The sequence below is a fragment of the Melospiza georgiana genome, chromosome 4 (assembly GCF_028018845.1).
Source record: "Melospiza georgiana isolate bMelGeo1 chromosome 4, bMelGeo1.pri, whole genome shotgun sequence".
NCBI lineage: Eukaryota > Metazoa > Chordata > Aves > Passeriformes > Passerellidae > Melospiza > Melospiza georgiana.
In genome coordinates, this window is record NC_080433.1 from 33,915,057 (window position 1) to 33,927,475 (window position 12,419).

General features: G+C 45.7%; 1 protein-coding gene across 1 annotated transcript in view; it reads left to right on the forward strand.

Moving 5' to 3' along the window:
- The first annotated feature begins 1,107 nt into the window (after positions 1 to 1,107).
- The window catches only part of GSG1 (germ cell associated 1), a 108,719-nt gene continuing 97,407 nt past the window's right edge, over positions 1,108 to 12,419 (forward strand). Inside the window, exon 1 of the mRNA XM_058022333.1 lies at positions 1,108 to 1,153. The gene's annotated coding sequence lies outside the window, so the exon portion shown is untranslated. The remainder of the gene's footprint in view (positions 1,154 to 12,419) is intronic.

A 12,419-nucleotide genomic window follows, 5' to 3' on the forward strand; every position in this document is an offset into this window, starting at 1 on the left:
CTTTTGTTCTCTTAATTCTTGCTTCTGAAGAACACTGCAGCATTCATATGTAAATTGCACCTAGAGCTGCAAGGGGGAGTGTGTCTCAAGGAGATATACATGCCATCCTCCTCCCGTTGCATTTTCCACTCCTCTCTCTCGGTCTAGGAAAAGAGGCAGGGATAGGACGTGTGCGGGATGGGGAGATCCCACGCATGGCCTCCTCCTGCATTTCCTTTGCACCTCTGCCTCCATGCTCCCTGTTTCTGCAGTTAGCAATTAAAGCTGTCATCTCTCATCGCGCCCACAGCGTGTGGGGCGGTCGGTGCTGCAGGTACCGCCCTGCACCAGGGTCATCCCAGGTACCAGTCTGTCACAGCCCAGAGCTGCAAGGCTGTCCCGTTCCTTTGACACAAATGCGATGACTGTCATAGTGTCGTTGTTTGTATAGGTCTAAGTCAAGCGGAAAAATCACATACAGACACACACATGGAGTGATTTTTAATTTTTTTTTTCCTCCCGGGAAAGGGATTTTCAGGAGAAGTCTCCCCCGGGGGACTGGAAACAGAATTTCTTCATGTGTAGGCAGTGTGCTGGCAGGTTTTTGTCACTTTCATTCACTCCCTAGATAGGTTACTGGGGGCTGAGAGCTACTGCTCTTCTCTTCCCTGTCATCTCTTAGCCAGATGATCAGCTTCGAAAATCAAAGATTTCTGTCCTGCAAGTCAATGGAGCAAAGCCATGTAGTGCACCCTGAAAAAGGAGAAGAGATCTACCTGGACAGCTTTCCTGTTCTGCTGGGTACTGACGCATTTATTCTCACCACACGCCACAGTCCAGATTTAGCTTATTCAGCCATGGCAACCCAGCTGCCTGGGACCTGTGCTGTATTTCTCCCAGGCTGTGCATGACGTGTTCCCTCTGCTCTGCCCCTCCTTGCCCCTCCTTGAGGAGCAGGCTCTGAATTCGGCACAGGTTCAGGAACGTTTCACACCAGCCACTCACCCTTTCAGTCAGTGCTGCCAAGGTTTCTGGGCTGAAATACCAGTACAGCTGGCTGGAGACAATCACCTTTCTGAGCCCAAGGGATGGTCGTGCAATATGAATGAGCTGCTGCTTCGTGAGGACGCTGGCTTTCCCAGCAAGCAATACTCCATGCTGGAGCACTACAGAGGTGAGAGGAGCAGCAGCACCTGCGAGCCCTGCATAGAGCCAGGGTGCCATGATGGGAAATGCTGAATGCTCCCTGGGATCACCCACTCATTCATTGGTAACATTAAGAAATCTGATGTTCATTATTGGCAACTGTTTTGACTTTTGTTGTTGCAGCTGCTGGTCACTGATGCACCTGATGGTGGGCCCCAATCCAGAGCGCCTGCAGGTTAGGGGAGACTTCCCTTTGTGTTTAGCAGATTCTGGCTCAGAGGTGTGCTGCTTGAAAGAGAACACTGCACTGTCTGTGCTTTGGCTGCCAAGGCGGCTAACCCTGGTTTGCCTCTCTCCCTCCCTGCCCGTGCTGACAGGGCCTGAGCAGCCCTGTAGTGAACCTGCAGGATACAGGACTGATGCCAAGGGAGATGCTCCAGGGGGCCAATGGGAGGAGTGGAGGGATCTGAGCAAAGGATTTCATCCTGCAGTGGGGCTGAGATCAGTTTTGATGAGTGGATGGGTGGATGCAATACAGTAAAGCCCTTTTCTCTGTGATGCATCTGAGATAGACGAATGAGAAGAAGCAGCTTTTTAAAGGATATTTCTCTGCAGCAAGGCTGAGCACAGCTTAAAGGATATTTCTCTGCAGCAAGGCTGAGCACAGCTTTCATGGCTGGATGCAGAGATGGGGCAGCACTGGTTCTGGTTACACTAAGAGCAAGGGATGGAAGCAGGCTTGCAAGGAGATGTGATTCTCAGCAATGTCAGGCGAATGAAATGTCCATTTATTAGGAAAGAAGCAGCAGTTTCATGCTTTTGATGTCAGCTGCTGATTTACAGTGATTTATATCAACAGCTACAACCTGTATCTACATAAGATTTCTCACAGGACTGTCAGGGCTCTGTAGAGGAAAGGAAAAGATGGTCTTAGGCTAAAATTGTAAAGCCAGAGAGCCAGGTTCTTTGCAGGACTCCGCCAAAGCCTCCTGTATCCATTTAGAAAGGTTGCTTTAAGCTTAGCCCTTCATGCCTGAGTTTCTCCAGCTCTGAAATGGGGACAATAACACTTTTCGTCTTCACACAGAGGGATGGGTGATGGAAACTTCATGAGATGTGATTTAAAAAAAAAACAACTTAAAGATCTTGCAATAAGAAATGCACAGCTCCTAGCAATAACATCCCTTGGGTGAAAGAGCACACCAAAATCTTTAGTAATCCTGCCTTGCTCAGGGCCTGTCTCCAATGAAGAGACACTCTGTCTCAGTCTGGATTAGATAGATATGCCCAGGCCAGAATGCATTCCTTCAATCACTGCTATTTGCATGACCTGATACTTAAAGAAGTCAAAACAGACAGGGTGGATGCACAGCCCCAACCACAGGGATAGGGCTGCCAGGGCCTATGCATAGCTGTGATGTCTGCTAGAAACTAATGTGCACCCCTAGCAGTCCCCTCGGGCCTGCAGAGGGTGTATTTTCTTGTTTCTATCAGAGCCCAGAGCCTAAGAGGCACCAGTGCTGCCTGTTTGCCACCCTGAGTGACAAACCTGGCCCCTTTGCAAGGTGCCAAAGCTTTGAAAGGGGCTGTGTGTGTCACAGGGAGGGAAGGATGCTGTTTTCCCAGCCAGGTGGGATGTGAGAGGGGAAGGCTCTGTCCATAGGTCACCCCTGTGTCCTCCCACTGGGATGTTTAATTTGTTTCTTAATGTAGTTGTATTTTTTAGGCCTCGCTGAATAAATGAACCAGTTTGGAACACTAAACATGATTTACTGAAACAGAACCAAGAGAAGACATTATTTTTTGCTTACCATAGCCACAGTTGGAGTCTCCCAATACAAGCAGGGAAAATGAGTGATTTTCCTTTACTGTGCCAGGTCCAGAGAGGAATCTCTCATTTCAGGATGACAGTGAAAAAACGTGGTCAGTAAGAACAGATTTGTCGAGCTCAGCAGATCTTCCTTTATCTTAATGTCCAGATTCTGCCAGCCCAGAAATTACTTTTCTGAACCAGGCCTTTTAATTACTCCCTTTGTGCAGTTCTGGGAGAAGCATCCCAAGTTTAAGCTACTTGAGGGCATTCCAGCCTGCTGCAGATCTTACCCACGGCTGATAGGGTCTCCAGCCAAGAGAGGAGAGGCTGCTGGCTGCAATGAGCAAGCAGATACATGTGTTTTGTCCCACAGTGGTCTGTGGTAAAGATACAAGAGTGTTATGTGATTCAAGAGTGTTATGTGATACAAGAGTGTTATGTGAGGCTGTATTATGTTGGTATTAGATAACTGTGTTCTGCACAGCAATTCTCTCCCAAGCAAAGAGCTGTGTGGCTCAGAGCACCATGCTGGCTCTGCATCATCAGAGATGCTAAACAGATGAAAGGCCTTTAGTCCACATGTCTTGAAGTTGGCCACAAGTAGAAAAATATTGATTTGTGGTGAAAAATTTAATTTCTAAATTAATTGAAGAAAGAGATCATTCTGCCTCAAGCTGTTGCATTTGCATAAGAATGAGATCACCTTAGACAAGAACAAAGAGACCCTTATACATAGTGAATCGTGCAAAAAACCCCCACAAATTAGCTGGAGGTGGGAGAGCTGAACAGCCACTGACAGGACAAAATTAGCTAGTCTGCATCGTAACTGTTATAGAAGCAACAGGGAGGAAAGAAAACAGACCTTTGAAGAAAACATGGATTTTTTTCTCTGGAAAATAGACTCATGAAGTACATCTTGGCACACTTCACTTGATTGATAAATGACCTAACAAAACATGCAGCACTATCTGCCTCTCCCATTCTCGGTGTGGCGCTCGCAGCAATTTGCAGAACACTTTAACATCCCCCAGCAAAGGTGCTCCAATCTCCACTTTTACCCATAGGTCTATTTGTTGAAATGTTTATGTCCGTGCAAGAGGCAGGTTTTAAAGTATCTCTGGCACATTGCCTGCATAACTTATCTGTTACAGGTATTGATTTGGCAAATTTTCCTGTGGGCTGCGGTACATTCAACCTTCCAGCTACAGCTTTGCTTTAGCAATTCCCAGAAACAGACACAGATAGAGGCAGTTCTGACCTCCAGGGAGCATCATCACAACCTGCAAACATTCCTGGGTGCACATGGACACTTGGCAGCTGGGCTGGGGTGGGCGAGGCTCCCCTGCCCCCAGTAAATCCACCACTGAGGTAACTCAGGAGCAAGCTTTTCTCACTGAGCCCATATGCTGCAGCCTCTTTCCCCAACACTTGCTTTGAACAAGCGCTGGGACACATGCTCAGCATGACTGGTGGATATGCTTGTCTCTTGTAAGGTCTCTCAGGAGGTCTGTGGCAGACCTCAGAGCTGGACCCAGGTGTCTGGGAACAGACCCAAATTCAGGGCTCTGCATCACTGGAGCAGACCAAGGTGACAGCTTGTAGCAGAGCTTAGCCATGCTGCAGGCAGCTCTTCTTCATGTTTATTTTCTCATACACACACACACACAGACACAGACACAGACCCTCTCATCTTGTGTCTAAACTCTGATAAAAAACTATTCCTGGCTGCCAAACAGGGAAATTTCACAGGGATGGGAAAAAAAAAAACCAACAAAACAATAAAACACCAAACCCTTATATTTTTTCATGGCAAATGTTTGCTCAGCTCTTCTTCTGACTATGACTAAGAATATTTCATACTCAAATAATCCGTCACACTTAATGCTGTTAACTTTTCAATACCAACTGTACAGCCCACAGAGTATACAAAACCCCTTCTGGGATTCTTTATCATCACAGCAACAACTACAGAAGACATTTGTCCTGCTGGTGAAAGGCACTAAAATCACATGATCATCTAAAGTCCTTCCAGCCCTTTTCTGGCCATGAAAGATATAACTGATTCACAGGTGAGACAAAGCCTCATTGTTTCTCCCTTTATGTGGTTCTCCCTGGGAGTTTCTTTGTAGAAATAGTGTGGGTGGGGGCATTAACCACTTCCGAGAGGTGGCAGGTGTAAAGGGAAGCAGTAGGGGACCCTTCAACTAATACCCTTTCTGAAATTGTCTTTATTGGGTTTTTTTCATGGCTGCAGTCTCCTACATCCCCATGCCTTGGGGATAACTGGTGGCTCTGGAGCTGTTTGGCACCAGGAGACTGCTCTGGGCTGTGCAAACTGTTGCTTGGGGCTTGGGAAGCAGAGAAGAGAGGAAGGGTGCCACTGGGCATTTGGTGGCTGGAGAAGCTGTTATTGGTGCCTACTGGCTGCTCTTCCCAAGACCTCTGATTTGCTGCTGTAACTGTGTGTGCTGGCTGCCTAGCCTGCTCCTGGGTGGGGGGAAACACATCTTGGGTCGTTTGGGAATGTTTATCTAAGCTGGTTTATATGAGCAGAGCTGTGCTAGTGAGTGCCAATGATGCTGCTCTGCTGCCAGGTCTGAAGCATGGTGAGTTCTTAGTCTTTCTGAGCTGTACCCATAAAAGTGTGCCCAAGTGCAGCCTTTGGGTGCCTGTGGGAGTAACTGTGGCTTAACCCCATCCAGGGGCACATAGATTTGTCTGGGTGAGGCTGCTTCTGCTATATGTGAGCACCCAGGCCTTGTCATGAGTGGCAAAACTTGCACAGGAGAAACTGGGGGAGTGTGTGGCCATTTAGCAGGTGGACGTGCTATGACCCAGCTGCACTGGTAACAAAAGCTGAGCTGACCCAGCTTAAAGACCTAAAGGGAGAAAATGTTAAGTTCAAAGGGGTTTTAGGATTTTCTTAAGTGTGAATACTGCTGGGATATGGAGGTGATGTATGGGTCATCTCTGCTGACAACAGTGATTCATCCAATGATCCTATGCACAGGAAATCCATACACCTCTTAGATGCCAAAAACCTGCTGTGGCTTCACTACAAATCTGAGTGCAAACCCTGAATCCAAATCCTTACCTCAAAAAAGGGCATTTCACCAGCACAACCTCTTCCTAGTACTGACTTCTAGATTTACTTTAAATAGATTTAAATAAATGTTTGGCATGAAAATTATTTTGGGCAAGACAGACTGCTTGACAGAGCAAGGAGAAGCCTAGCTCTTGGTTTGCCTAAATCTCTAAGTCACAGGCCATTACTGCTGTAATTTCCTTCCAAAGGGAGTCTGACAATGCAGTGCTGTTTCCCTCATGGCTGAGGCCAAAGCAAGCAGATCAATGTGGGACCAAACCTCTCAAGGAGCTGGTCCTGCACCCAGGCACTGCCTCACTGCTATGAGGTCACTCTGACATCTACAGGAAGCTCGGGGCTGCTCTCCTGAGCAGAGAATATTGAGGTCAGACCTGCCAGACTTGCTCAGGAAGGAGTTGTACCAAGCTCACTCTTGAGTCCTTTGAGAACTTTATGCTCCCTAATTTAATTAATGTGAGAGGGTCCTACAACTCTCACATATAAAATCTATCTGTGTTGTCCCTAGGTGCAATTTATCCATAGGCTCCAGTCTGATTCATGCCATGAGAAGTGTCTTCAGGCCTGAGAGAGATTACCAACAGATGCTCAGCTGAAGGTGAACTGGGTCACTCTGGCCATTGAGGCTATGTGGAGTTTAATGGGAACCCAACAGGAAAGCAGCTTGGGCTGGGTCTTGGGTAGTGACTCGGCACAAGGGAGGGGATGTAGGGAGCATCTGGATGTAGCAACTCTTTCAATCATACCTTCTATCTATATGTAAACCTTTAAACTTCTGGACAAGATGTTCACTTGACATAACCAAACCTGCAAGATCTTCTTGCTGAATGCCCAAAGTTAACCAGGGTTTTCAAATTTCAGGTTGTGTTTACTGCAAGCAGTAAACCTGGGAGCAGCAGGACATGTAGCTATCCAAACTGTTAAATGCAAACTGTTAGGTAAATGGTACAAGGAACAAACCATGTAGGCCATCCAAATGAGTATCAGTTTAGGGCACTGACAATTAAACCATTGAAAGTTTAAAATATTCTCTCTGCATGAAAAGGGAGATGTAATTCAGTACCTTTTTCTGCAGAAGGTGTGTTCAGGTCTGGCTCTTTATCTTGGTAAAGGCACAAGTACAGACATTGTCAGGATCCTGTGGTGTTAAACATTTTTCTCATCCTGCATAAAAGTGACCCTTTTCACTCTCATGCTATCTCAGAGCAAACATATAAAAGCTGCCAGCTCAGGTGCCCGCTGCAGGGGAGGGGAAAAGAGTCATGGAACAGGAACCAGAACAGCTGATACAAATTACCTCTTAAATTGGAGCAAATGCTCCCAGAAATGTCACCTATTAAAAGATCAACTAATAAGTTCCTGCTGCAGCCCAAATAACTCAAGAGAAAAAAAGATATTAAAATTCTGATAGTCCTCAGGCACAGATTTTCTCTGAGCTTTGAATTCTGGGGTTCATCAGTTTTGTACTTACTGCAATTGATGAGGCTCTGGGCAATATTTTTTTTTAAACCTGCTGGATCCCCTTGAAAACCTGGACTTATCTGGAGAACAGACATGTGACTCCTTCCTCTTGCCAAATCAAGATGAGAACTGTAGCAGATAGCCAGAGACTGCTGGATGCCAGGGCTGAGGGTTGCTTTGCTGGTTCTTCACAGGCTGATTTAGTACAGTTAAGCTAAAAAATGCAGTAAGTGTCCCATGCCCTGAAGCCTGGAAGAGCACTATGGTTTGGATGAGGTTACAAGATGAGCATCTCTTGGCTGCAAAAGCTTTAAAATAAGTATGCTTTGATTGTATCCTAATGGGTAGATTTAATTTTCTTTGAGTGACTCCTGATCACTTTTCAGTCATGTGTGTAATCATTGTGAAACCTACAACTTTCATAATTATAAATATTGGCTATTTTAAGGTTTATGGACACTTCCTGTCACACATTTCTTGTTTTTCCTGAGGAAAGTTTACTTCTGCGGCTATCAGCTGTGAACTTAGAAGGTCTTTACCATCCTGACACAGGTAAGGATCTCATTGGTAAAAAAGATTTTTTAACTATGGAGCAAGCCTGTCAGAAAACAACTAACTGATAAGCAAACTTCTGTAGAGGCTTCTTAGAGCTAGTGATAGTGACACCAAGCCCTAAACTAGAGGTTGTAGAGTCCAAACACCACTTGAGTCCAGCTGGTTGACAGGATGATGTCTACTTGTGTAGCTCTTGAGTATCCTTATTTGAGTATCTTCTGGTCATCTGCTTCCTGACTCGGGGCAGATGCCACTATGGCCTGGAACCAGGTTAAGGATGAATTTGTGCACTCTGCAGTAGCCTGGCATGAGAAAAGCAGGTTTTCCTGGCCAAGCCCTCCAAGACTCCTTGTAAATCAACAGTGAGCACCAGGGTCTATCATTAAGATGCTAAACAAGGAGTGATGTGTTAATGCCAATCATGTCATAGCAGAAAGCAGCATATCCAGGTAGGCCTACAATGAAATACAACACATCCACACAAAGGGTTTGCAGTTGAGCTGGGGAGAGCACCCTAGCTGAGGCACAATAGCAATCTGTATCACTCATCTGGTAAGTAAGAAAATTTTCTGTCTGCCCATATCATAGTGGGCACAGAAGTTGCCACAGATCCCAGCTGTGGTAGCCTGGTGGCCTTTGGCTGCTGATGCAGGAGGACTCACTGTTGGGGTCAGACTGGCACCCACATAACCTCGTTTCAAGTCAGTAGGGATGTTCCTGCAAGGGTAGCAGTTGCCCCTGTATGTTGCATTGCAGATGTGTCTGTATTCATGAAAAGGCTGGAAGGAGATGATTTTCTTCTGTAGTGTAGAAGGTAACATAAATGGTTGTTTGAACAGAGTTACAGCTTTCTGTGTGGGTGAATTGCTGATGGTGTTTATTGTAAGACATTACACCTGGGGAGAAGTATCACAGCAAAGACTCTTCTGTCTCCTTCCAAGCACCATGCAAGGGAAACACTGCCAGAATACTTCAGTACCTGTGGCCTGCTACCCTCTCTGGCATATTCTGATACAGACACTCACAGAGCTACCTGGGAGGCCTGCTGCCACTGCACCCTTTGAGCACTGAGCTCCAGCTGAACTCAAAGCCAGATTTCAGGTGAATTGCAAGTGGAGCTGATGCAAGTGACTGTGGTCTTGTCTGACCAAAGACCCACCAGGTCACATAAACCACATAAAAATATGAATCAAGACCTAAGTTTAGGTATGAAAAAAAGAAGTGTTGTTTATTCAACACAGTATAACTGCAGAACAAGATACTCTGCTTTTTGTGTTTTAATGGCTAGATAAAATTGCTTTTGCCCTGCAGAATGGTGGCCACTTGCTTTCCTGATGTTGTATGGGCAACAGGTGGTCACTGGAGCTCCATTGCTCTCTGAAGCCTTTCTTCAAGCTTTTTCACAATCTGTTGCACAAATAGTTGACTATGTTCGGGTGCTTCCTGGGAAGCTACCTCTCCTGCAATCTCCTAGTTGGATTATTCTCAAGCTACCATCAAGGAAGTCTTAATTGCCCTGTGGCCAATCTGCCAGTCCTGTAAGGGTGCCTTGGTGATCCTAGAGTAGCACATCCTGAAGGGAACAATGCAGTAGCAGGGGACATCCCACACCATCCTTGAGATGACAACGGGGTTTGTACTCCTGACTGGGAAAGACAATTTTGACTAGTCATCTGGGGAGATGCAATTGTTTGCCACCACTTTTCCCTCCAGATCCTTGCCAGTACAGGAACAAAAAATTTGTTCTCTCTGTAGTGATGTCTCTGCCAGGGGCAGAATAAAAGGGAAATAACAGGGTATATGGAGCCAAGAGGCAGGAGAGTGTCTGCGCTGTGCCAGACAAACCGACCCAGTGCAATATATTAGGGGAGGACTAGAGCCAAGAGCTGTAATCCACAGGAGCTGTGATGCACCATGTTTCCAAAGCCTTGTACAAAGGCACCTCTTCTTCAGATCAGCCTGCTTCCATGGAAAAAGAAAACTGTCAAGGCTCTCTGTAGTCCCTGTCTTTATAGTCCCAATAGGGACATTTCTTGAGGAACATAGTTCTTTCTGTGAACATTAAGCCTCAAAGTTGGCTGAATGAAGGGTAGAGAACAAGGTCATGGCCTTCTGCTCCCCTCCCCTGACACTCTCACTTGACTGACACCATGAAACTAGATGCTAATAAATCAGCAATCAGCCCTTCTGAATAATCTCCTGTCCCCCTACATTATATCTTTTAACATTGGTGATTTCATATAATTTATGCTAGAAAAGGGAAGGTTTGGAATTCATGGCCTATAGGAATGCAGGCTCTTTCTATGCAAGTCTCTCCTGCATCTGAAAGAACTCTGCCTTAAGTAATTGTTGCCCTGATTTTAGGATTACTGCTGGAATAAGTTAAAGCAGACAAACAGAGCTGCCTGATGCATGGCAGAGGGGGCTGGAGCCATGAGGTCTTTGCTTTCGCCTGGCTGCGCTGATAATGTTTTACGCAGGCAAACTGTGCTAATCCCAGAGCGCCTGGAACTCTCGCTGGGAAGGGCACTGCCTGCCACTTCTGTATCACGGAGATGGAGTATTTAGACACATGCAGGCTTACATAATTTTCCTGACTAAGTGGCTTCCTCTTTGATAATGTATAAATCAGATGTACCTTAAATTGCCGCCCTGTTTTCATGAAAGCCTGCGCAAAGCTGTACAAGCTGGGAATAATGATCCCTTGATAAATGAGGGAACTTAACTTCCCAGAAAGAGGGGGAATGGTATAGGCAACATTCTCATGAAAGGCAAAGAAAAAGCCTTCACAAAGGCTCACCCAATACCCCAGTACTCGTTTTGGTTATGATGCAGTCTTCCCATGGAGGAAAAGGATCTTTTGGTGGGGATGATTTCTGCCCCAGTGCCTTGGAGGGAAGGCAAATATGTGTGCCTAGCGAGTGGGAACAGCAGTACTTGCTGAGCCATGACATGGTGTTAATCTCTCTGTCCTCTTCAGTGAATATCTGCTGGTTTCCATCAAAATGCTCATTGCTGTAAAATGATGGATTTGAAATCTGATGGTGTATGGGCTTGGGGAAACATTGATTGGTGTGATGAACATCTGGTCAAATGACACACAGGCAGAGACACGGCAGTTTTCTTCACAGTATTCCCGTAGAAGAGGTCACACTTTATCCAGAGGGAGTTGTGTTTGAGCCAGTAATGCGTCCATAGGTCTCATGAGTTTAATTTGGAAAATGTGTTACCAGACATTATAAAAAGGCTGCAAATTGATGCCAGGCTACTGCATTTGTTGAGCTTCTCTGAGAAAAGGGCAGCTGTCACCAGCTTCCTGAACTCATCTCCAGTATGGCAATGGTGCATGTTGGCAAAAGTGGTGGCTTGTCACTTCTGTTTCCCTCGTTTTGCCTCTGCCTGTGGTGTTAACTGCCAGTGAGAAAGGTGAAGGAATCTTTTGATGTGGGTTTTCTCTGTCATATTTTGGAAGGCTCACTGTGTCTGTTTCGGATCTCGCTCAGATGTAAACTATTTGTTTATCTCTTCACTGGTGTAAAGCACAGGGTTTTATGGATGTAGAATCAGTTCTTTACAACTCTTTAGGTAGAAGGCTTAATCCTCTCTTAAGGGTCGGGAAAGGCACACAGATAGAGCTTCAATGACTGACTAGAGGCCTAATTATGAGTAGAGAGTAAGATTGAGATTAAAAATAAGGTTTGAATTCAGCCCCTTAATGAACAGTCCTAGATCTTGCTGCCTAATTTTATGCAAATGTACAAGTAGCATATGTTTTACACAACAGATTCATCGTGTTGACTCATCGGAAGGAAGAGAAAAGGGACTGTTTCTGTATTACCCACTAGATGCCTTTTGCGATGCACTTTCCCTGTCTCTGTGTCTTGAGCACCCTCCTTGCTCTGGTCTCTGTGTGTGTGTTCATGAAGACAGATGGAAGTCTATGCAATCACATTTCAAAGGAAGGGGTAAAGGTGGAGAAGGAAGGAGGGGATTTTGGCAGGATGGAGCCAGTTGAGGAATCTGCTCCCTTGCCCTGGGAATGGCACAGATGGGAACACTGTCTGCCAGAGCCTGGACTGCATGTTCTGGGGGGAAGAAGAAAGCCTATAAATTAGGATTTCTTCCTCTCTCTATTTTAACATTTATTTATTTGTTCTTCTCTTTCTTTCCCCTCATCCCTCCCTGCCATCAATGGCAAAACTAATGGCATCATGTCAAAATCTGTTGACACATCTGCTCTGCAGGTTCAGGTTATCAAAAGTATTAGCTAAGCCAGTCTGCAAACACTTGGCGAACATCTGTCTGCCATCACACAAAATACTCTGGGTGGCAGGGAAAATTAATAAACCTAATTGGTTATGA